The following is a 23708-nucleotide window of genomic DNA, read 5'->3' as shown; positions in this document are numbered from 1 at the left end:
TGAGTGTGGGGCTTCTGCAAGGGCTGTGGAGGCAGTTCAGTGACTGGGCCTTCCCACCCAGGGCTACTTTATGTGACCCCATTAGAGTGGCCGATGAGGAACAGATCCTGTCCGTGCCACATGCGCTTGATCTCATTCTTCATGGGCAACAGAGAAAATTGCATAATGGCATTATTAAGTATCCCAGAATTACAATTAATTTAATTAGCCAATAAAATCTTAGTGCACTAAAATCTTGATGAACCAGGACAGAGATAGCCAGAATTACCATGTTGTATTCCATTTTTAAGAGAAAGAGACAGATCAAGCAGAAATATAATCTAAAACCAAATCATAATAGAAATTCCAGGCAACATTCTGGGACGGATAACATATCTATGTTGGTCTAATATTGCTCTTATCTGTAATGCAGGACACATTCAAATTTGCCTATGGGGACTTTGCTTTGGCTGCCTGGCCCCCTTCAATCTGCCAGGTCCAAGTCGCTCTCACCCCTCCCCACCCTGGAGGTGCCAGGTCCCCTGCCTTCCTCCTGGAGGTCCTCCCTCCCAGCCTACATTTCAGCCTGGGCCTAAACTGCTCGTTCTCATTCCAAGCACTGGGTTGCAGCCTGGCCGTGATTCTCTGGCCTTTGTTTTCATTGTCTTGTACTAATACATCATTCTTGCATATACTGTGGTTAGGACAAGACATACCTCCCACCCCCTCCTCATCCCAATACCCAAGCATCCCATAGTCACAGCCCCCAAATCTCAAGATATACAAGTGGTGAGATGGGTGGGCACCTCAGGGGGCGTGGGGTGTGAAGTAGCTCTGGGGCACCTTCAAGGTGGGCAAACTCTGAACAGGAGGAGTCTCTGCAGCCCCACCCAGGCCATCTCCCAACCAAAGGGAAAAGGAGGCATCACTCTGACCCCTCAGCCCCAGACTGCACAGAGTCTGTTTGGCCATGGCACATACCTTCTCTCCCCATTATTGTGCAGGTTAACTTAGCATCCCCCCCCACCCCCGATTGACACTGGCCCTTCTGTACCCCACACAGGGCCATGCTCTCTGGCTTTTCTGACCCAGCCTCTCCTACCCCACTTCCTGGACTGTGAATCACCATGCATCCACGAGGGCCATCAAAGAAAGGCTGCCCTTTGGAGGGCAAGGTCTCAGAGCTGGGGTTGGAGCAAAGGTTGTGGGGACTTACTCTGGCCAAGCAGGCATCCCTGGGACACCCCTAGTTCACACCCCAGGACCAGCTTCCCTATCTAAAAGTGGAACTTTCCCACAGTCCCTTCTGGTGCTGAGCATGTTAGTGAACTTGCCCTGAGGGGTCTCCGCCCACTCCCCAGGTTCCTGACCCCACAAAGTCCAGGAGGGGCTCCTGGCGCTGAGACCCCCTGGGAGAAACGACCTCCCCAGCTAACAATACAAAGACCCCACAAGGCAGCAAGGACCTTCCTTGGCCTCGGGTTTTTAGAACCTAAATGAGCCAAGATGATCAGTGGTACGGAGGCCACCAGGAGGACATTAAAGTGACCCGTCATAAATATGTTCAAAAAAGAGCATTAGTGTGGGGCACCTGGGTGGTGCAGTAGGTTAAGCATCTGACTTAATTTCAGCTCCGGTCATGATCTCATGGGTTGTGAGACGGAATTGGGCTCCGCGCTCAGCCGAGCGTTTGCTTGGAGACTCTACCTCTGCTCCTCCACCAGCTCACGCTCTCTCTCTCTCAAATAAATAAATCTTTTTTTTCTTGTGACGTCCTTGTTGGAGAAACCTTATGCTTAAAATAAAAAACTGCAAGCACCGTGTGTGTGAGCACCCTCAGCTAGAGGTGCAAACCCAGACGCTAAAATGTCAATCAGGCCGCGCACGCGCAGAAGGAGCGCAGAGCCGCAGCTCTCCAAGATGCTGCCACATAAACCGCTGGGATAAGGTGCGGTTCAGCGCACGCGCAAAGCCGAGCACAGCGCCCCTCGACGTCCGGGACAGACGGCTGGGAGGAAGACGCTCTGCGCACGCGCAGAGCGTGGTACCGGAGCCGCGCACGGCTAGGGGAGGCTGAAGGGGGTGAGAGGCCCGGCGCACGCGCAGAGCCGCACAGCATGGCCGCTACAAGACGTTAGGGGACCGAGAGTGAGGAGAGGTGCTCCTGCGTGCCCAAACGGAGACACTGGGGGCGCGGGGCAAGATGGTCGTCGGGCGAGCCGAGGGGTGGGCCCTTTGCAGGCGGAAAACCCAGGTACAGCGTGTGCCTCCGAACTGGGCGGGCCAAAAGTCCTGACTTGAGTGGCCTGGTGCGCGCGGCCGCTCAGCGAGACTGCAATGTGCCTGGGGAGAAAAGGCGATGAAGACGGCACTGCGCAGGCTCACTGTGCCAGCGCAGGCGCGGACTGGAGGCCAGCGACGAGGCAGCCAAGCGGGCCGAGGAGAGAGGCTGGCCCTCTGTCCCCCAGCGTGTGTCGCCCATCTCGCCCGCGGGTTCCTCTTCCGTGCTGTGCGCGGCCGCGCCGGGGCCTTTGAACGTCGGGGTCCGCGCAGGCCTGTGACGCCATCGAGAGGCGACGGGAACCCCCGCGTGCCCTGCCCTGTCACCTCGCGAGAAGGTGACTCCCGCCCCCCCCGCCCCCCGCGAACGTGGCAGCTCTGCTCCCAGCCGCGACTCCCTCCGCGCGGCGCGGTGTCCGCCCCCTCCGGCGTCCTGGGGAGCGCCCGGCTGTCCGGCGGTGGTCGCCGGAGCCTGCCCCTCCCGCGCTGCCAGCGCCGGAGACCGGCTGACGATCTTTCCCCAGACGGGAACGGACGGGGGTCGTGGGGGTGGGGGCGGGGGCGGGCTGAGCCCCTCGCGTCCGGAGGCGGCAAGTGTGAGCGCCCTGCCTGCCGTGGACGACCGTCTGTGTGTTCAGAGAAGGGGTGAGCGGCGTTCTCGCTCACGTTCCTTTGTGGGCCTTTCCCGTACAGGTGTCGCGTGTGCTGGGCTGGAATTCGACTTTAGTGACTATTCCTTAGAAGCAGCTTGGTTGAGGAAAGTATGTCCTCGGTGGCAATGAAGAACACAGTATAGTTTCTGGTGTTTCTAATCGCGAGTTTAGATTAGGGTGGTAAATAATCTTTTCTTCACCTTTGTATAATTGTACCCCTGCAGGATTAAACCATGGACCTTTACAGATCGTGTGTGACCCCTTGGCGGTTCTGCCCCTCCCCCCCCGGGTCGGCTGTCAGGTAAATCCGGAGTTCGTTATCGCTTTCCTTCTGCGTTATTGTCTCTGAAGGAGTAATTGGAGTTGGCAGGTCGTGGCAGATGAACATGTTCAAGTATGTGACTGGTTTTAAATAAATGAAACTGTACTTTTACATTCCCATGGAAGAGAAATGAGGTGTCAGAGGCCACACCTGCGGACAGAGTCCCACGTACGGGTGTACAAGGGGGGTGTGCGCTGCCCCGGGCCAGGACCTTCAGCTCCAGCTCGCCCTCCGTGACTGGGCTCCGCATGTTCCAGGTCTGCTCATCGTGCCATCGCCATACTCCTTCATCCGTTTTCCTCATCTCTCTGATGCCCTTCCATGTGCTCCCTCATTCCTCCATCAGCACTTTGAGACCTACCTCACACGGCACCTCTTTGTACCCTTTCCTGACCCTGGAGAGGACACGGATCCCTCCTTTGTGGGCATACTGTGCCCGAGGACTTAGACTTGCACAACCAGTTACTGATGCCATTCTGTACTGATTGCACTTTGTGTCTCCCTGCCTCTTTTAAGATACAGCGTGGACATTGTGTCTTATTTACACTTCCAGCCTCTCTTAACACAGTGCCTGGAGCTAACAGACACAATAAACACTTGTTGCCTGGCCGGCTGAGTGAATGAGTGAACAGATACGGTTTTCTGAAGTTTCTGCCGTGTTCAGTACAGGGAAGTGGCAAAGCAGGCAACTATGGAGAATGAAGAGGGTGTTTATGTTGTGGAGACAGTCTCCGAGACTGTAGACACAAGGCAAAGGTGTGACTCGGTTGGTGGTGCTGCTGTAGAAGAGGGGGATTACTTACTGAAGATGTGTTGAGCCAGAAACAGTATTTGCATCTTTTTAAAGATCAGCTCTATTGAGGTATAACTTACATAAAATAAAATGCAACCCTTTGGGTGTACGTTTTGACGAACTTCGGCACACATGAGCACCCATGTAACCATGACCACAGTAGAGATCTGGAACCTCTCCCTCACCAGAGATGTTGCCGTGGGCTCCTTCACAACCAGTCCCTCACACCCCAGTCCCAGGCACCTGTGGAGATTTGTCCTGTTGTTCGTGCACCGGATGCACAGTAAGCTAATGACTGAGACAGTGGCTTTGAAGCACAGCAAGCTTTATTTTCGGAAGGGCAGGGGGTCATTCCCAAAGCTGCGTTGCTTTGTTGAATCTAGGGGCAGTTTACATATGAGTGGTTGGGAATGTGAGTATGTGAAGGGAAGTTTATGGGCTTCTTGAAACGAGGGGGCAGTCTTAAAACCACTGAAGGTACACCCTCTCCTGGACAGTGAAGCGCCATCTGGGACCTGGTATACATCAGATAGTTTTAAGAAAAATGATATCATCTGTTTTTCATCAGATTCTTATAATCATTGTGCAGATGGGGTAGAGTGACAAGCGCAAAGTTAATGATGAGTCATGCACAGGGCTTAAGAAAACACAAAAGAAGAGAACGTGGGGCTAGGTTAATAACACAACTGTAGTACAGCTTATGATTTCAGAACAGGTCCCAGAACCAAGCATCTGGCCTCACTTTCTATAATTTCATATGTGTGGAATCATATAGCATGTACTGGTTAGTGGTTTATTCACTCAGCACGTCTTTGCTATCACCCGGTCCCTTTGTATTGCTGAGTGCTGTCATCCAAGTTTTCTAGCCATCCTGCTGATGAGCCTATGGGTGTTTCAGGTTTGGGCTGTTGTGAACACTTCTGTTCAGACTTTTGTGTGGACATATGTGCTCTTTTCTCTCGGGTAAATTATTTGTGGGGGAAGCCGCCACATCGTATGGTGAGTCTGTGTGTAGCATCTTAAGCTTCCAACTTGTTTGTCTTACTGATAAATTGGACTTCACTGCAATGTAAGTTAGGCTCAGTCTAATAAGATGCCACTAGACACCCAGCACAGATAGGGATGTGGTGTGTAAAATGGTAGAGCCACTCGGAAAAGTTCTGGCAATTTCTTACAGAATTAAGTACATACCTACTCTGTGAGCCAGTAATTCGACTCTTAGGTATTTACCCATGAGAAATGACATTTCAATAGACCCATGTCTGAAAAAGACTTGTACAAAAATGTTTACAACAACTTTGTTCATAATAACCAAACTTGAAAACAGCCCCCGTGCCCATGTAGAGAATGGCTAAACTGTGTTCTATCCATACAGCCGGCTGTTACTCAGCAGGAGAAGGAAATGAGCTACTGATACGTACAATGCAGTCTTTAAGGAGGACATCCCATGTGATTCCCAGGGAGCCCTAGGTCCCTTCATGAGCTTAAGGAGGATTTTTTTTTTTTTTTTTTTTTAAGAGAGGGAGGGTCGGGGAAGGAGGGGCAGAGAGAGAGGGAGGGGGAGAGAATTTTAAGCAGGCTCCATCCCAGTGCAGAGCCCAAAGCGGGGCTCTATCTCACAATCCTGAGATCATGACCTGAGCTGAAATCAAGAGTGAAATGCTTAACCAACTGAGCCACACAGGCGCCCCAAGGAGAAAATTTTCTAAGCAGAGCTCAGCACAAATCGCAGATATGGGGTGTGGTGGGGATACCTTGACATTAAAATACATGGAGAAATGCTGTAGTGTTCACTTAGGATGTTTTGGAAAGAAATCAGGTGACCTCTTGTAGCCTAGGTCAGGGCATCTTGGTGAAGAAAGAATCATCATGGGGCCTTTTGACACTCAGGGTTGTGTAAATCCTATGTAACGCTGCACGTTGATTCATGCCACTCTCTGTGGGTAGACAGCAGAACCCCTCTCCCTGCTATTTCCCCTGCACTCTGATTTGGGGGTTTCTCTTGCAGAGGATGGGGACCCTGCAGTGTCTGGGAAAGGAAACTGGACCATGCACAGGACGTAGGCCAGTGGTCCCGCCCAGTGGAGATGCTCCCCTGGGCACAGGGTTGCCCACAGTGGGAGACGAGGCCACCAAGCTGAAAATGAGTTTCTGCAATTTCTTTCAGTCTAAAAGGCCTCCACTGTGTGAGGATTCAGGAACTTTGCACGGCTGTGGCCATCTGGCCTCCTCAGAGGTGATGCTGAGAGGGTCTACGGAGGCACAGGTGCATTGCTATACAGACAGTCACAGTCCCTGCTGCCCACATCCCTGCACATGCTGTGCTCACACTGCATGCCCTTGGCTTTCCTTCCAGACCCTGAGAATCATCCCAAGGTCTTATCCCATGTCTAGACTCAGGAATGCTAAGACAAAACCACAGCCCTACACACATTCCTCCTCCCTCTGGAGAGGCTGACTTCTTTGGTACCAATCTAAGTGCTGCCCACAGCAGTCAGGCTTGTCTGGACACGGCCAGAGTCAGGCCACAAGCCCCTGCAAACCTCAGCCACGCAGACTCACAGGGCGCGTACTCAAAGTCCTGCCTGAATCTTGCATATGTATTCCAAGTCTTCTCTTCAAATCGGAAGATTACCTTTAATACGAAGTGATCACCAGTAATTTGAAAACTAGACAGAAGCCTCTCTGAAAAGGCTGTAATCCTGGCGATGCCAACACTGAAAAGAGACCTGGTCCGATGTAGTAGCTTCCGTCACCCCGTGTCCACTGTGCACGACCTGCTCCCTTGGAAGGAGTGTGTTCCTGCAAATGCTGTAAATGAGAGAGTGGCCTCTGCCGAGTGGTGTCTCCTGACAAGAGGCCCCAGCTGCCTGGGAGGGAGGGAGAGCACCCTGTAGCTGCTCTCTCCCAGGCTGGCCCGTGGGCACGGGGTCCCTGTGTGGCAGTATGTGGGGGCTTGTGCCGAGTCACCTCCCATAAGGTGTTAGCTTGAAAAAAGGTTTGGTAGGTAGTCTGGGTGCCTGTGTTTTACCCCCACCGCACGCGCACAAGTGGCAGGAACTTGCTGGTGCCCTCCCGACCTGAATCTCCAAAGGGGGTCCCTCTTAGGGCACCACCGGTCTGCTGTCTCCAGACATCTCGACACACTGACCTTGCTTTCCCTGGTTCCTGACCCTGGGATCCTGGAAGTGTATGGATTAACGCAGTGTGAGCCCAGCCCAGAGCAGCTACAGAGGGACAGGACTGTAGGCCTCAGAGCCGAGCCCGGTATCAGCAGATGGCCAAGAGCAGGCACAGCTGTGCTGGGTCTATGCTGAGTCTATGCTGAGCCCTGACATTGGTGGGGAGGGTCTTACACCAGCACGAGTGACCTCCACCCCAAAGGACAGGGGCCTGCACCCAGCACCTCTCAGCAATTTGTTCCTTTATCCCATCAATTAGTGAAGTGTCTTTCTTCACTGGGATTTTGTGAAAACGTCACTGCATTCCCTTCAGGCACCTCCTGGGTCCTGGGGTGAGGCCAGAATCAGCCCTGCAGGCAGGGCTGGGCTCTCAGGCCAAGGTCAGGAACTCAGTCTCTCTCCCCTGGGGAGCCTACTTGAGGGGTCTTCTTGTCTCCACTCCTGAAAAGAGTGAGCCAGTCCCCTCAGATCTCGCAGGACCCCCAGTAGAGTCTAAACTCCAGGGTGGGCAGAGTCTCACCGTGGCTAGAAGCCTCCTCTCTGGGAGATGGAGGATGGGAAGTGAGCCCTGGGAGAGCATTGCCTTCAGCTACCCAGAACACTAGCCTGGGCTCCATCCTCTGCTCCCTGTAAGTGTGGGTCAGCCTGGGCTTCTGAGGGCCCAAGGGCAGAGCAGTGTCCCTGCCACAGATGCACCAGGATCCTAGACCCAGGAGGGCCACCCCAGCCTCCAGGGCTGCAGCCATCTGCCCCTGGCCTCATTGCCTCACTTGCAAATGGCCTTCACCCCCTGTATCACGCCTGGGCTTTCAGAGAAAGCACTGACTGTCTCATGTGCACAGGACTCCCTCCAGAAGTTAATACCATGCATGTGAACTTGAAGTGCCTTTGGCCGCGTTAAGCCTGCCCTGGGTCCTTCCCTGCAGTCCTCCTTAAGAGAAAGCTGCAATCATTGTCAGCCTGGTATTGGGTCTCTGCAGCTCATTTCTGAGGGAAGGATGAGAAGGGAAGTCTGAGGCAGATGCAGAGGGGAGGGAGGGGGCCTCACGGCACCCATTTGCTTCTGTGATCATCACTGCAGACCGTCTGCAGTCAGAGGCCACACATCTGATCGGAGCAGGTGCAAGGGTGAAAATGTCTCTTCAGATAAACAGTGTTTAATAACATCTTCTCATTTGTATTCATATCATCACCGCTGCTAACAGTGGTGACCCCCTGCCCAGCAAGGAGGCCCACCTGGGTGGCCTTCCAGGAGTTACGTCATGGCCCTGGGTGTCCTGTTAGAGAGCTGGGGCCAGGGAGGCTCCCCTCCTGGGTCCTGGGTGCCGGTCACCCATGATGAAAGGAGGGTTTTCTCTACCATGTTAGAATTCTAAAAGATGGGACATTTTCTGTATCTTAGGCAGCTCTCCAGGACCTTTATGTGCCCTCAACTTCAGTCAAATTTCTAACTGGAAAAGTTCTTACTCTAAGGTGACTGGTTAGGATCCTGCCTCCACCCCTGATACTGATGAAAATTACTAAATTTTATTTTATTTTATTTAAAATACATTTATTCCTGGGGCACCTGGGTGGCTCAGTTGGTTCAGTGTCCAACTCTTGATTTCGGTTCAGGTCATGAACTCAGGGTCATGGGGTCAGGCCCCTCATTGGGCTCCATGCTTAGCACGGAGTCGGCTTGAGATTTTCTCTCTCCCCCTCCCTCTGCCCCTCCCCCCTGCGCTTGTGCACACTCTTTCTCTTTCTGTATATGTCTCTAAAATAAAGAAATAAATCATTAAAATACATTTATTTCTTCATTGTGAAAGTAACAGAAGGAATACTTTCTGAAGCCAGCAGGATCTGTCAGTTATTTATAAAAGCTGGTGAAAATAGGTAATAAAAAAATAAGGAAGCATACTTTACATATATTTTTAACTTAAAATTTGTAGCTGTGCATTAATTTTTAACAATAAACAATAACAATAAACAAGTTTATTGAGATACACTTTTCATACAGTGAAACCTTCAGGTTTTAACACCTCATGTTGGTAAGTTTTGACAAATGTAGAACATCGGTCAGGGTGCATAACAGTTTCATTGCTCCAGAAAGTCCCCTCATCCCTTGCTGGTCAGTACCCTGCCCAGAGGCCACCGCATCGCTGGCTGCCATCCCCAGATGGCCAGTTCTAGCTCCAGTCGCCACTCTGGTTGTTTCAGTATGGGCCCGAAGACTCCGAGTAAGCACCGGTCTGAGGACTGGGTTTTTAGTCTCTGTGTTTAGTATAAACTATATCCTTAATTTGTCCTCCTAAGATGTGCAGTTTCAGTATTTTTCTGAAGTGAACTGAGAAATCAAGTGTATTTGTAAAGAAATCTAAGACCAGAATTCTTCCAAATATTCAAAAATTATTTTCTGTTCAAGAGTTATCTTGCCTGTACCTAATTCAAAATCGATTTTAAAGCAACTTCAACTTGCCTTTATCTTGATTCTCCAAATCATTTATCTTGGTCTTCATAGAAATAACTTTCTTTCATTTTACATTAACAGGTAGTTGGTTTACATAATCTCAAACAAGCTATGCAATAGGGAGAATGTAAACAAGCAGCATAAACAATTTTAGGAGCAAACCGAGGTGTCCCAGCCAGCTCACAGTGGAAAGTGGTCTACTGCTTTTCGCCGAGCCTGCAACCACGTGAGTGGTAGAGCAGAGGTGGGACTGTTGCAGGTGCTTATGTACACACACATGCAAATAGACGAGAACACACATGGACGTGGTGCTCGGCCCCAGAGGTATTTACTGTCAGCATGTTTCCGGATGGTTGTCCAGTCTCACAAACGCAGGCAAGTACCTGGAGTTAACATTATTGCGGGGCTGGAGGGAACAGTCCGTGTGCGCAGCTGCAAGTGCAGGGTCCCCAGTAGGCCACTCAGGCTCACTGAGAGCTGACGTACTCATGGCTCTGGTTTACTACAGTAAAGGGATACAGGTTAAAATAACCCAAGGAGAAGGCACACAGGGCAGAGTCCAGACTCGGAGCTCCCAGCTGTCTGCGGACAGCTCTCCTTCCTGGCATCCCCTTGTCCTCACTGGAGCTCAGCATCCACAGTCTTTCCTGGGGCTCCATCATCTGCTGCTCTTGTGCCTGATCTGTCTCTAGACCCTCTGGAGGGTGCCTCGAAACCCCCACCCCAAGTCACAGACTTTCTTGTGGGGCTCAGGGGCCCCAGGCAAACAAAGGCATTGTAGGGCTTAGCCATCCCCCCTCAGGAGCTGAGGGCAAGGCCAAGCCTCTCTTTGGGCAAGGTTAAGTTCTTTACCACACAGTCTTATACAAATGCTTTCTCCCCCTTGGAAAATGGAATCACACCATACACTTTGTTTTGCAACCTCCTTTTTCTGTTTTTGTAACTGGATCCCTTTCCTTGGTCCACAGGGTGTTTTTGAGCATTGTCTTATGGATTCATGGAGTGACAGCTTTGTCTCGAATTTTCCATCACCACTGTCTGCTCACTCTGGTAGCTTTTGGTGAAGAGAATTCGGTTACTGGCAAGTGAATGTGGGTGGGTGTCTCAGTCTGGGGTTTCAGTAGCAGATTCTGATATGAGGAATTTTTGAAAGGGATATAAAGGGTGTGTTCCCTGGGAGACATGGGATGGGAGGGGGAGGCAGACAGGGGGAGGGTGGTGGGGGGAGTGACTTGGGCTCCATCTCATGGAGGAACTCTGGAGACTGCAGGTCACAGCTCACAGGTATCCCTGTCTAGCGGCAAGGGCGTTCAGGTTCCTACCCCTTCCTGTCAATGACTAGTTAAGGCAGTTAACTTAATTGTCTGTAATCCCCAGACAATTCCATCCCTTCAGGAGCTTAGGGGAAGGGGGTTCTTGTGGCCAGAGGGCAACCCTCTGTCAAATATTCAGAAGCTGGATGTTGGGAGTGAAAGACCTGGAGCTAAGGTGCATAAAAATGGTAGATGGTCAGCTGGAAATGCAGGTAGAACACGGACAGCATCTACTGCAATTAGATCCAAAGACACCATGGCATTCAGAGGGCCACAAGTGCTTGTCTCCTAGAGTAAGTGAGGCTCTCAGTGGAATCCCCTGACCTCAAGTCCTAGTGGGGTGAGCACCTCAACAACCACCCACCATCACCCCTATACCCCGAGCCATGTTTGCTTTGGTGTTGGCCTTCGGCACCCTGGGCAGGGATGGTGGGGGAGTGTCTTTTCTCCTTTAGATGCCACACAAGCTCAGACTTTCCCCAGGTACTGTTAATAGAGAAGTAGAACATGGTGACAAAGATGAAATGACTGCGGGCGCCTGGGTGGCTCAGTTGGTTAAGCGACTGCCTTTGGCTCAGGTCATGATCCTGGAGTCCTGGGATCGAGTCCCGCATCGGGCTCCCTGCTCGGCAGGGAGTCTGCTTCTCTCTCTGACCCTCCTCCCTCTCATGCTCTCTGTCTCTCATTCTGTCTCAAATAAATAAATAAAAATCTTTAAAAAAAAAAAAAAGAAATGACTGCTGCCTGCAGGAATGCCCCTCCACCTGTCCCACCCGTTCCATTTTCTCCGTCCTCCCCACCTGCCCCACCCACCCCATCTTCTCCATCTGCCCCACCCACCCCATCTGCCCACTTTGGCATAAGGTTATTTGAGTGAAAGACACTTGGAAAACAGCAGGTACAAGAAGAACATCCTTATCTCCCCTTTTCTTCCTGAGAACAAGAGACAGACCCGGGGAAAGGTACCATCCCTGCCCCAGGAGAAAGGAAGTGGCCTTGCCAAGGGGATAGGAGTTCAGGCCAAGAGAGTTCTGAGACCTTGTTACAATAACTCCCATCCAGGCATTTTGGATACTTTCCCACAGTTTCCTCTTTGTTCACACTAGCATGAAGCATCTCGGTTTTGCCATTTCTCTGGGTCCTCATTCTCCTTATGAGGGCTCCCATGTTATGGAAAACTTATATTAAATAAACTTTTGCATTTTTCTCCCGCTAATTCTCAGGCCAAGCCGGAGACCTCAAGAGGGTTGAATGCTTTTCCTCCCTACACCAGACTGAATCCCGCCAGAGCAAGTCCTATCTGTCTTGCTTCCCTCCCGCTGAATCCTCAGTCCCAGAACAGCTTCGGCAGGAAGTGGGAACTGGAAGAGTGAGTGATCAATGCCCACAGCATTCTCATTCCTGCCTCAGCCCTGCTCCGGTGAGCCTGCGAGTCTTCCCTTCTACCATGTCTGCTTTTGCTCATTTGTGTCCTTCAGTCCATAGGCTGGGTTCTCAAAACACCTGTGTTCATGTGTCCCTGAATGTGGCCTTCTACCTCAGAACAGGACCCCAAGGAGAAAATAGGAAGGATTCATATATCTAGTTAAAATACTGCACAAGCAGTAGGCAAAGAACAGAGCAATGACATCATGGGTCCATATATTCAATATTTACACAAAAAATTTAGGACCCTTGGGGCACCTGGGTGGCTCAGTCAGTTAAGTGTCTGCCTTCGACTCAGGTCATGATCTCAGGGTCCTGGGATGGAGCCTCACATCGGGCTCCCTGCTCAGTGGGGAGCCTGCTCCTCCCCCACTCGTGCTTGCTCTTTCTCTCTCGCTGTCTCAAATAAATAAAATCTTTTAAAAAAATTTAGGATCCTTAATGAGTAAAGAGCTTTGAGAGAGAAAACTCTGACAATGACATAGAAAGACTTGGACAGTGCCTCACACATGAGGGAACGTAAATGACCACTTGACCTGAGAGAGAAGGTTCCCCTGCACAAGCCATCAAATAAATGCAAATTGAAACAAGATTCCTTTTCTCTTACCAGAGGGGTAGAGATAAAACATTATAATATCCACTGTTGACAGGGGAGACTGGAAAGGATGCAAATGAGCATCCTGTCTGCACCAAAAGACCTCAAAAGGCTCTCACCTGCGTGGATCTGGGACCCCTTGTCTTGCAGAGAAACATCAACCCTCATCTAAAAATAAGAGAAAAGCATCTCTAGTCCTTGTTATGGTGTTTCCAGAAAATACCTAAGGGGGTTTGTATTCATGGAATTTCTTAAATTGCTTCTCTCCTTTGTCCCCCTCTCTGTATGTGTGGATCCCGTGGGGGCTGTCTCTCGTGTCCCTCTTCTCCCAGCTTCCCTGGGGAAACTGGGTGGATATGGGCACCGGGCTCAGTCTTTACTGTGCAGGTTTAGCCTGTCCGTTCTCCAGTCCATCATGACTTCACTTGTCATGAGAAAGGGGCCATCGCCCTGAGCCCTTCCTGGGGACCCGGGGTCAGCGGTGGGTAAGATGCTGAAATGTGCGGTTGCAGGTGCTGCCCTTTACATGTTTCCGTTCAGCCTCATTGCAAGGCTTCAGTTCTTGAAATCCTTTGTTTCAAGGATTTGGTGTGTTGTACATCAGGATCATCCTGAAGTTAGCAGTAAACCAGACTCTTACCAAGAAAAAACTAGGTGGAGGAAGGGGTGCAGGGAGAGTGCTTTTGAGAAGTTCCGGTCTAAAAATATGTGCAGAGCAACTGCTTCTTAACACCACCCACCCCGGGCATTCGTCCATATCTTGGGGGAGATGCTGCCAGGCTGTGCCAATGCCCTGTTTCTCCTCAGATTTTTGCCTAGTGGCTGGAAACAATTATTATGGTGTGGTTTGCGTAGTGGTGGCATTTTGCTTCCTTCATCCCTTCTACGTTTATTAATAAGAGCTTTTCTGTAGGAAAACACTTCCTTCTTCCACATTTATGTATGTATTTGGATACTTATTTATATCAATATGGACTCCTAGATGTTTTGGCCTATGGGTGATTATCTAACACTGTCATTATTAATTCAGGGCACATTCAAAACCATTACTTTTTCCTCAAATCATTCCAGCTTTGGTCATCAGGAGCTTTTTCAAATTCTTTGATATTTACTTTGTGAAATCCTCAAAGCCACCCTTCTTCCTGGACCTCCTGTGGGCAAGGGGAAGGAGATGTGCGGTCAGTTCCCCCAAGGAAGAGTGAGTCTCCAAACTGCTGGTTCCTGCAGAGGTGATTTATCACATAGACACCAAAATCTAAAGGTAAACACTGATGGTAACAATCACAGTAAAAATTACCATTTATTGAGTGTGCCAAGCACTTTGGGCACATTTTCTTATTAAATCCTCATTATAAACCTAGGGTCTTAGTTTCACTATCCTGATTTTACACATGGGGAAACTGAGTCTAGGAGCTACAAGACCTTAGCTGGGTTCATCCAGCTTAAGAAGAAAAGGAGTTGCCGGATCATGTGTCCATTCATTGTTGCTGGTGCGTTCACTCTTGGACCGGCACTGACATCAGTGAAAACGGTGCTCTGCTTACATGCGTCCTTTCCGAAGGCTCTCATCTTTGCAAGGCTGGAGCAGCTGATAAAAAAAGGACCTCTCTGTGTATGCACTGGCACCCCATTCATTCCCAGTGGAGCTCCAGGAGCTAAAAATAACCACGTTTTCTGTTTTATACAGAAAAGAGGAAATGTGCAGTTTATTTTGTAATGTTTACTATTTCTGAAAACCTGAATTTTTTCCACATGTATTTTTAAAATGTCTTTGGAGGTGTCCTTGGAGAAAAAGACACAATGCAGAGTTCACCAAGGGTTCCTCCATTCTCTAATCCAGACCTTCAGGAAACAACTGCTGGAGACCAGATCCACTTGACCAAGAGATGGATTTTTGGGAAGCCTCCCAGTTGCAGGTCAGAGGAAAGACAGTTCCCAAAGGGCCCTGGGACCTTGGAGCCCAGGCCTCTGCATGGGCTGCCCCTGTGCAGGGAGGGGTGCATGATACCACGGCCACAGGCTGACCGTGGGAGCCCAGGCTTGGTGGTCCTGAGGGATGAGTGAGGGATGGTAGTCATTCAGCATCGCTCCGACTGCCACTGAGCATGATCTTCATGGAAGGAGGGGAAGCATTTGTGCTAGGCCTTCATTTATGCTTATTTGCTACTTTAGCGAGTTGTTTCTAGGGCGCCCCCCCCCCCAAGAGATGGCAGGCTAGGATGGTGTTCGGTGCTGTTCCCTGCCTTTGCTTCTTGCTGGGACACTGGAAGGTTAAGAAATACCTTCCAGTAATGAAGAAGAAATGAAGTAATTGCCCAAGGTACAGGAAGCTGGAACGTGGGTGAGTTGTCACAGACCACAGGGGTATTTCCAGTGAGCAAAGAGCAGAGGGACTGTGGGTGGGTGTGGGTATGGCGGAAGAGGATCCCTGCCCGCTCCGGGGACCTCAGAGGGCAGGGCTGCCTGGACAGCTTCTGGGGAACTCTCCCCTGCGGCCACCATGGTGGGCCCTTCCTGTCAGGACCTCTCCTGCCACGTGGCTGGCACCAGCAGACCTGAGCAAAGGTGTCTGGGGCATAGAGCCAGGTGTGGGCAGGAGGCAGGAAGTAAGGGGGATATATGTGGTAAGAACAATGGCAACAAAATGTGTAAAATGAACACGTGTCCTATAGAAAGTCAGTAGTAATTTGGAAAATGTGATAGGGACAAAATTCCTCAGTAGTGACAACTCAGGAATTATTTGGAAAGGCAGAGGCTTAATGTGGAAAATGCTGACAGTCTCACTGAGGTTATAAAAACAGTCTGAGTGAAGGAGAAACACACATCACCTGAAGGCAAAGATGGACTAGCAGGTGGATTCATTCTTCTGGGTTTTAAAGATTTCATATAAGTTGAAACAAAATTATACCTAGATCTTCTAAACCTGCTAATGTGAGTCAAAGCTTATCTGGAAGAATAAGTGAACACGAAGAACCACAAGCATCTTAAGAGAAGACTATCTAGGACAGAGATTCTTTATCAGATCTTAAACCATAGTACAAAGCTACAATCACTCAAAACGTGGTGCAAGAGCTACCATTTATATCAGTGGAAAAGCACAGATTGCTCTGAAAAGAATCCGAATTCATGTAGTAATCTACTAAATGCTAATAGTATCGGTAGTCAAAGTATTCAATCAGTGATACGGGACCAAGAAATAAACTACATACATTAAGATTAGATCTTCTTATATGCCCTTAGAATATGATAAATTCTAGACAGATTTGATTTCAAAATAAAACCACAAAAGAGCAAGAAGACTAAACAGAAGAATGTTTATCACCTCTAAGGTAAAAATGACATTTTTTTGGAAAATATGTGAGAGAGCACACAAAAAATAGAATTGACAACAACAAAAATAAAGATGAAAAAGTGAGGAGTAGTTATAAAAATTTATAGATACACTCCCCTCATATGTAAGAATTTCTTAGAAATGATTGTATCAAATGAAAAGCGGACAAAAGACATGAAAAACACAGGAATGATAATAGTAAACATGGAAAAATGCTTAGCATCATTATTGATCAAATAAAGCAGGTTTAGATCAGAAATTGTTACTGATTTTAAGAGGATTATATGTACTGTTGGTAAATGGGGCATTTCCAAGTTCTTCTGGTGGTGATGGAATGATACAAGTTTTCTTCATCCTTAACAAAAGACACTGAGATGGTCCCTCTTATTCTGCTTCCCTTTCTTGTTCGGTCCCTTCCTAAAGAATTCAGGGCCACTCTCTTTGGGGGCTGAGCTCAGGGGTCAGGGCAGGACGAGGGGGCGTCCAATGGGAGTGTGGCCAGTGTGGCGGGTCACCGCTCACAGCTGCAGTGGTCGAGGCAGTGTGGGGGCACCCTGAGGGATTGGCCTGAATACCATTTTCACTGAAAGAAACAAGGACTTTTTGGACCGACAGCTCATTTCAGTGCTGGATCAGAGCAAGATAAGCAGGGACTATCAGACTGTGCAAGTCAGTGAGGAATTGCTCTCAGAGTGATGGGAACATGTCAGATACCACAGAATCTCATGTGAAGGGTCCCATCTGCTAATTCCAGGACAGTTGCAGTATCAAAACAAGTAAAATTAGGGACAAAATGAATGTAATAGAAACCACACGTTAAGCTGATGTAAAGAAATACACAAGTTCAAAGTTCCATGAGAAATGGAACATTTCAGTAGGAAATCAGTGGAGAGTCCTGATGCCCACCAGTGTAATCAAGTGATGAAAAGGAACATTGATGGTAATCGGACAGATTGCCACCTGATGTGTGGTGCGGACAGTCCCTTGTGCAGCCTTCCTGTCAGAGATGCATCTAATCCTGAAGAGACGTCCGATAAACCCAGATGGACAGATGCTCCAAAAGAGCTGACCTGTAATCCTCAAATGCACCAAGATCATGAGAATCAAGATGAGACTAAGCTCCTCCTGACTACGGAGGAAGGGCGAAGAAGCTGGCATGCGGTCCAAACTGGACCCTTTTGCTCCAATGGCATCATTGGACCAGCGGCAAAACGTGGGTGGAGCCGAGGATTAGGTTAATGCACTATAACGGTTAGCGAAGCATCAGTGCCCATTTCCTGGTTTGATTTTGATGTGCTGTCCTGAGGCAGCACAGTGTCCAGGTTTGTGGGAAAACTGGGGAGTGATGGAGCCTCCCAGTCAGCAATTTATTTTTGGAGCAGTCAGGAAAAAAACGTGCGCTGCACTTGCAACTTCTGCATAAGTTTGAGATTGTCACATGCGTTCACACACACATGCATGCAGCCTTGAAGTAAACAGACATGCTCTTTGGCCTAGCATTCCTACCTCAGGAATCTATCCTAGGATGATAACTGGAGTCCCCGCCCAAGCTGTGTGCAGTGAGAGGTTTAATGCATTATAGTGAAACACTGGAAACCAGGTGAGTGCCCTACCAGCAAGGATATGGACCCTGACACAATCCTGGTGAATATCATTTTGTCACTAAGAGTCATGTTTGTGAAGAATATTTGACGACAGTGGAATGTGTCCGTGGTGTGATGTTCACAGAGACAAGTTTGTAGACGAGTATAGCAAAAATATTCCAGTTGAAACAAATGCGCAGAAAAATCAGGGAGTCAGGGAGGTTCAGGAAAGCAGGCAGACTTTGGATGACATAAGGCACGCACAGGGAGGGGGGTGGAGGAGGGTTATGGCACGTTTAGGAAGCAGACCTTACTGCCTTATGGCTGGGCCTTCCCTTAGGAGAGCAGCCCCAGAATTAGCTAAAACTCAGAGCCCAGTGACCTTTGGACCCTCATAAGCCAGCCCATGCCGGGCAGACTCGGAGGGCCGAGCACGAAGGGAAGTGAGCCTTCCAAGGGCCTAGCTCCCGTGTAGTCCTGTGGCCTCTGGGCTGCAGCTGGGGCTCTCGGAGTGTTCCCCATGCTGGGCCACGGGCTCCCCACCCTCCATGCTGCTCCTTCCGCTGTGCAGCCACCCTCTGGAAGGACGGCACTCTTCCCCAGACTCCCTCCGTTGCTCTCCTGTCTTCAGAGAGGACCCCGTCCCTCTGTGGAAGGGAGCAGCCTCAGTGCAGGCCCAGGGTCTGGGAGGAAGTTCCAGGCACAGCCAGTGGCCCACGCAGGGCCATGCTGACAGGTGCCATGGACAGGTCCCTGCTGTGGACAGGTGTGTCCACCCTGATCAGTGTTTGTGTCACCAGCCTGCACGTCTTGGGCCCTGCCTGTGCCAGCCTGTCATTTGCCAGAAATCGCAAATGGAGATGGAGATTCTATAATGGGAAGGTAGTTGTCAGGCTCAGTTACACTCCAATGCCCAGGTCTCCTGACGAGGATTGTAATCGAAACCTGATTGGCATTTGTGCAGAACTGGCTTTTGTATTAACATCTGCAGGCCAGAGCCTAGAGGCTCCTGGACACCTGCCACCCCACCTCTCCACCACGTGGGGCATCCCTCTACCTAGGTGGGGTGTTGTCCGGGGTGACCCTGCTCCCCCAGGTTCCTGGGATGCTGTGCACCAGTAGGTCCCACTTCAGAGGTACTGTGGTTAAATGGGGTGTGCTGCATTTTCTTGGGGTCTCTGGGTTAAGTGGGCGGGGGGCCTGGAAGGAGGATTCAGGTGCCAGAGAAGCAGCCCCACAGGAATCTGGGCTTCCACAGCCTCAAGTGTCAGGGCCGCAGTAGGGCGGCTCCTATGGGCCTGGGGTCAGGCTGCAGGAGTTCAGAGCCCAGCAGTCACTCACGCGCTCCGTGCCTCAGTTTCCCCATCTTTGCAGTGGGTGTAATCACAGTACCTACTACTTCATAGACCTTTTCAGAAATGACTACAACATGTAGAAACTCCCAGGGCAGAGGCCGGCATGGAGGCAACTCACTCCAGAGTATCAGCAGACTAAGACCAGCCTTTGGTTCTAAAGACAGAGCAGGCCCCAGATGTGTGTGGGGCCTCTAGTTGGCCTCAGGCTGCTCAGTGCAGAGCAGGTGAAGGGCTCGGGGCTGGAGCTGTGTCACTGCCCATGCATGACATGGCCACCCTTCGGTCACTTCTTAAAGGACAGACAGTGGGGTTCAGGGTCAGCCCGCCTGACCGGTTGGCATGACCTGCTCTGGTGCACTGGGTGTCCTTGGAATTGGATCTAATCAGCCTGGACCCTGAGAGGCACGGGCAACGGGCTGTTACCTGAGTTTCACAGCCAAGGATGGACTGATGGACACATCTAGCAGGCCAGCCCTTTGGCAGCTCCCCTCAGTGGCGTTTTCTGGCCCATCTGGGAGCAGGGACAGGCTGGAGCCCTAGTCCTCACAACAAGATTGTTTCCCCTTCCTTGGACTCATGGGGCAAGCGGTGGAGTTGGAGTGTGTCCCGAACTCCATTTTGGGGTGTGGAGTTGGGATGGTGGCAAGCTTGAGGAGTCTCTGGGCTCCCAGGAGAGAGCCAGGCCAGGAGAGTCTCTTCCTGACAGGAGTCTCACTGAACGGACACCCAAATCTCTAGCAGTGGAATGGGTCCCCAGGGATGTGCACTTCCTTGTCAGATCCAAGGCCCAGGCTACCCTCTGCAGCTCTCCCAGGCAGAGCTCAGCATGCAGAGGTGCAGGTAAGGCTGGAACTAGAGGGAAGATTGTAGCCTAATGCATATGTGAGAATGTAGGAAAACCTAATCACTGGGAAGTTCAGCATTTGTTATGCATCAGAGCAAGGAAAATTAAAACTACAGTTGACCCTTGAACAACACGGGTTCAAACTGCCTGGTCCACTTACACGAGGGTTTTTTTTTGTTTTTCCCAAGAAATACAGTACAATACTTTAAATGTATTTTCTCTTCCTTATGATTTCTTAGTAACATTTTTTTCCTCTAGCTTTATTGTAGGAATACAATATATAATATACAGAATATATGTTAATCAGCTGTTATCAGGAAGGCTTCTGGTCAGTTGTAAGCTATTAGTAGTTAGGTTTTAGGGGAGTCAGAAGTTACACATGGATTTCTGATTGCGAGGGGGGGTTGTGCCCCAACCCCTGTGTCATTCAAGGTCAACTGTATAATGTAATACCAACACACAATGAATCAAATGCCTAAAATTAAGAGATTGGGATTCTTCAGTCCTGTCAGTGAGAGTGGGTATTTGTAAGTTTGTGGGATCTTTTTATTTCTTGATCTGAGTGTGAAGTATACAATTGTATTTAGATTATGAAGCTTTTATCAGTGTAAGCTACACTTTGATAAAAATGTGTATTTAGAGAAGAAAAAAATGAAAACACACTGACAGTGGGAGCTTAAGTCCCTGCCTGTGTGAGGCCCCTGTGTGACCTTGGACAGCCCCTTTCTTGCTCTGGGGTTCCGTTTTCACAGCTGCAAAGTGTAGAAGGTCATGTAGGTCCTGCTGTTAGATTCTGACACAGTGAGGATACCCCATTTAACCACAGTACCTCTGAAGTGGGACCTACTGGTGCACAGCATCCCAGGAACCTGGGGGGAGCAGGGCCACCCCGGACAACACCCCACCTAGGTAGAGGGATGCCCCACGTGGTGGAGAGGTGGGGTGGCAGGTGTCAAGGAGCCTCTAGGCTCTGGCCTGCAGGTGTTAATACAAAAGCCAGTTCTGCACAAATGCCAAGCATCAGGCCTGGAATACAGAGATTGCTGGCTTCCCCCTGCACTGTGGTTACACAGGAATGTTCCCTTCACCACTGGCCCTGTAGAAGTCTCTTCTGCTCAGTATTATCTACTCTCTTGTTTTCCTCATTTCGTGCAGGACAGGAGGGTGCCTCTGAGAACCAGAGCTCTTGCCAGGGCTCCCTCAGAGGGCCTGGACCATATCAGGCTCACGTGCATGGACGGAGCAGCATTTCCACCCTGTGTCCATTTGCATCTGGCCACCAAGCAGCATCAAGGCCTGAGTCCCTGTCCACAGGCATCTTCACGATGACCTTGACCTCAGGGCCCCATGGCCCTCAGCTGCCTGGCCCAGTCGCCCATGATTCATGGAGCCCACAGATTCCCACTTCCTTTGGCTTGTCTAGTGTCAGCCCATCTGTTAGGCTGATCTCATTTTCCACTTGGAGGGAGCAGCAGGGGAGAGGGGCCTCCAAGTGAGCCCTCCACTGCCGGGGGGTGGTGGGAAGGCCAGTCTGGGGTGAGGCATAACTCTCACGCAGGAGCACCAGGGACATCTGTGCCTACGGTTCCCATTTCCAGTCAGACCCCTCCCTGTAGCTGAGAAGGAGCCTCTGAGCTTTGCTGAAACCCCCATTTGCTCAGGAAATCTCTCAGTAATAGAGAAGCATTCAGACAACATGTATTGGGCTGTGCTACAGACTCAAGTTCTGTCATCTCGCTTACCTTCCAAACATCCCAGGGCCTGCAAGTGTCAATAGCACCCTTTCGCAGGAGAGCAAGTGGGGCTCGCTGGGTGAGGTGAGCTGCTCAGCCTCCCAGAGGTGGCCCTGGTGCCGGCCACAGTCCCCAGGATCTGACACCTGGCAGTGATCACTGATTCATTCCCTTTCCCAGTTCACGCCTTCACTCAAACAGCTTTCTTTTTTGTTTTTTTTTTAAAGATTTTATTTATTTATTTGACAGAGAGAGAGGCAGCGAGAGAGGGAACACAAGCAGGGGGAGTGGGAGAGGGAGAAGCAGGCTTCCCGCGGAGCAGGGAGCCCGATGCGGGGCTCGATCCCAGGACCCTGGGATCATGACCTGAGCCGAAGGCAGACGCTTAACGACTGAGCCACCCAGGCGCCCCCCAAACAGCTTTCTTGAGTTGTAATTCACATAGCACAGAAGTCACCGGTTCCGTGGTTTTAGTGTGTTCATAGATGCATGCAACCATCACCATGGTTGGTTCTGGAACATTTTCACCCCAGAGAGACCTATGCTTTAGTTCCCCATAATGACTATAATGGCGCAGTTGGCCTGGTCTAGTGGGAGCCACCTCTGGCTTGGCTCCTGGTGCTGCAGGCCCCCACCCGCCCTTGCTGGAACCCCAGCTCAGCGGCAGCTCTGCTGTGCTGTCCAGCCCTGTCCAGCTCCTGATACAGAATGGCTGCTTAGGGGCAGGAGTGTGGGACTGGGGCCACGTGAGTGTAAACTACAAATCAGGCCTCATCCTAACCACTGGAGTGTTGCCTGCCCTAAGGTCTCCAAGGTCATAGCGCACTTTGCCTTAAAACCTCCCGTGGTGGGTACAGATGCTTGACCTAGCTTGGGACCCCAGGGACCTGACCGCCAGTTAAAATAGTTAATATGGCCCAGTGTGAATCACAACAGGCCCTCAAGGACCGAGACTTCAGGCAAGTGAAGGCACAATTGTTCCACTCAATAGCCGTTGTGGCCTGTCCATCCACCGGGTAAGCGTCGGCGCCCGGTGGTGGCTCGCTGTAACCTCAGTGCTGCGGGCCCACAATAAAGCTTCACACCCAGTATTCTTAAAATCAGTGACTCCTGGGGCGCCTGGGTGGCTCAGTTGGTTAAGCGGCTGCCTTCGGCTCAGGTCATGATCCTGGAGTCCCGGGATCGGGTCCCGCATCGGGCTCCCTGCTCGGCGGGGAGTCTGCTTCTCCCTCTGACCCTCCCCCCTCTCATGTGCTCTCTCTCAAATAAATAAATAAAATCTTTAAAAAAAAAAAAAATCAGTGACTCCATCTGACAGGAGCCGATACGGATTCTGCTGTTACAGATTTGGCTGATTGGTTCTGTGCAGTGCCCATTTCAGCCACTGTGTGTTTGTCTTCGCCCTGGCAGGTATCTCGGCCTCTCTTCACCGCCGGGTGCTTCTCTGTCCCTGGGAGCCCAGGCTACAAAGCCCTAGCACAGCACTGCTCTCTCCTTCCAGAGACATGGCCTGAACAGACGGTGGGGTCTGGGCTTGCAGGACGCAGAGCCTCAGAGCCGTCCCTGCTCCTTCAACCAGGAGCTAGCCGTGGCTCAAGAGAGTGAAGCATGCAGAGATTTCTGCTGGCCTGGCGGCAGCCCCTCACCCCCAAACAGAAGGCACCCTCATGTAAGGTGGGCAGAGAAAGCACTTCCTGGGGCATTCTGAGGCACCCTCTGGCTACAGAGTGGTGTCCAAAGCAGGCACGGCCCCACCCTCCCTGATCCCCCAGTGTGCTCAGGCAAGCCTTGGCTTCTCTGGGAAGACAGCTGCTCTGGGAAGGAGTCCATCTGGGGTGGAGTTCAAGCTCTGTCACTCACCAGCTTTGTGG

General features: G+C 50.6%; 2 long non-coding RNA genes across 2 annotated transcripts in view; both read left to right on the top strand.

Moving 5' to 3' along the window:
* Positions 1–1885: 1885 nt before the first annotated feature.
* On the top strand, positions 1886–4148 carry LOC115938510 (uncharacterized). The gene is made up of 2 exons (XR_004073602.2): positions 1886–2597; positions 3137–4148. It is a non-coding gene; the product is annotated as an uncharacterized LOC115938510 (long non-coding RNA).
* A 7684-nt stretch (positions 4149–11832) lies between these two features.
* The window catches only part of LOC145721465 (uncharacterized), a 27225-nt gene continuing 15349 nt past the window's right edge, over positions 11833–23708 (top strand). Inside the window, exon 1 of the long non-coding RNA XR_014145136.1 lies at positions 11833–12391. This is a non-coding gene — a long non-coding RNA (uncharacterized LOC145721465). The remainder of the gene's footprint in view (positions 12392–23708) is intronic.

The sequence above is a fragment of the Leptonychotes weddellii genome, chromosome 5 (genome assembly GCF_054177405.1).
Source record: "Leptonychotes weddellii isolate Sample4059 chromosome 5, ASM5417740v2, whole genome shotgun sequence".
Lineage (NCBI taxonomy): Eukaryota > Metazoa > Chordata > Mammalia > Carnivora > Phocidae > Leptonychotes > Leptonychotes weddellii.
The sequence above is the reverse complement of the archived record's forward strand: the minus strand, read 5'-3'. Positions and strand labels throughout refer to the sequence as shown.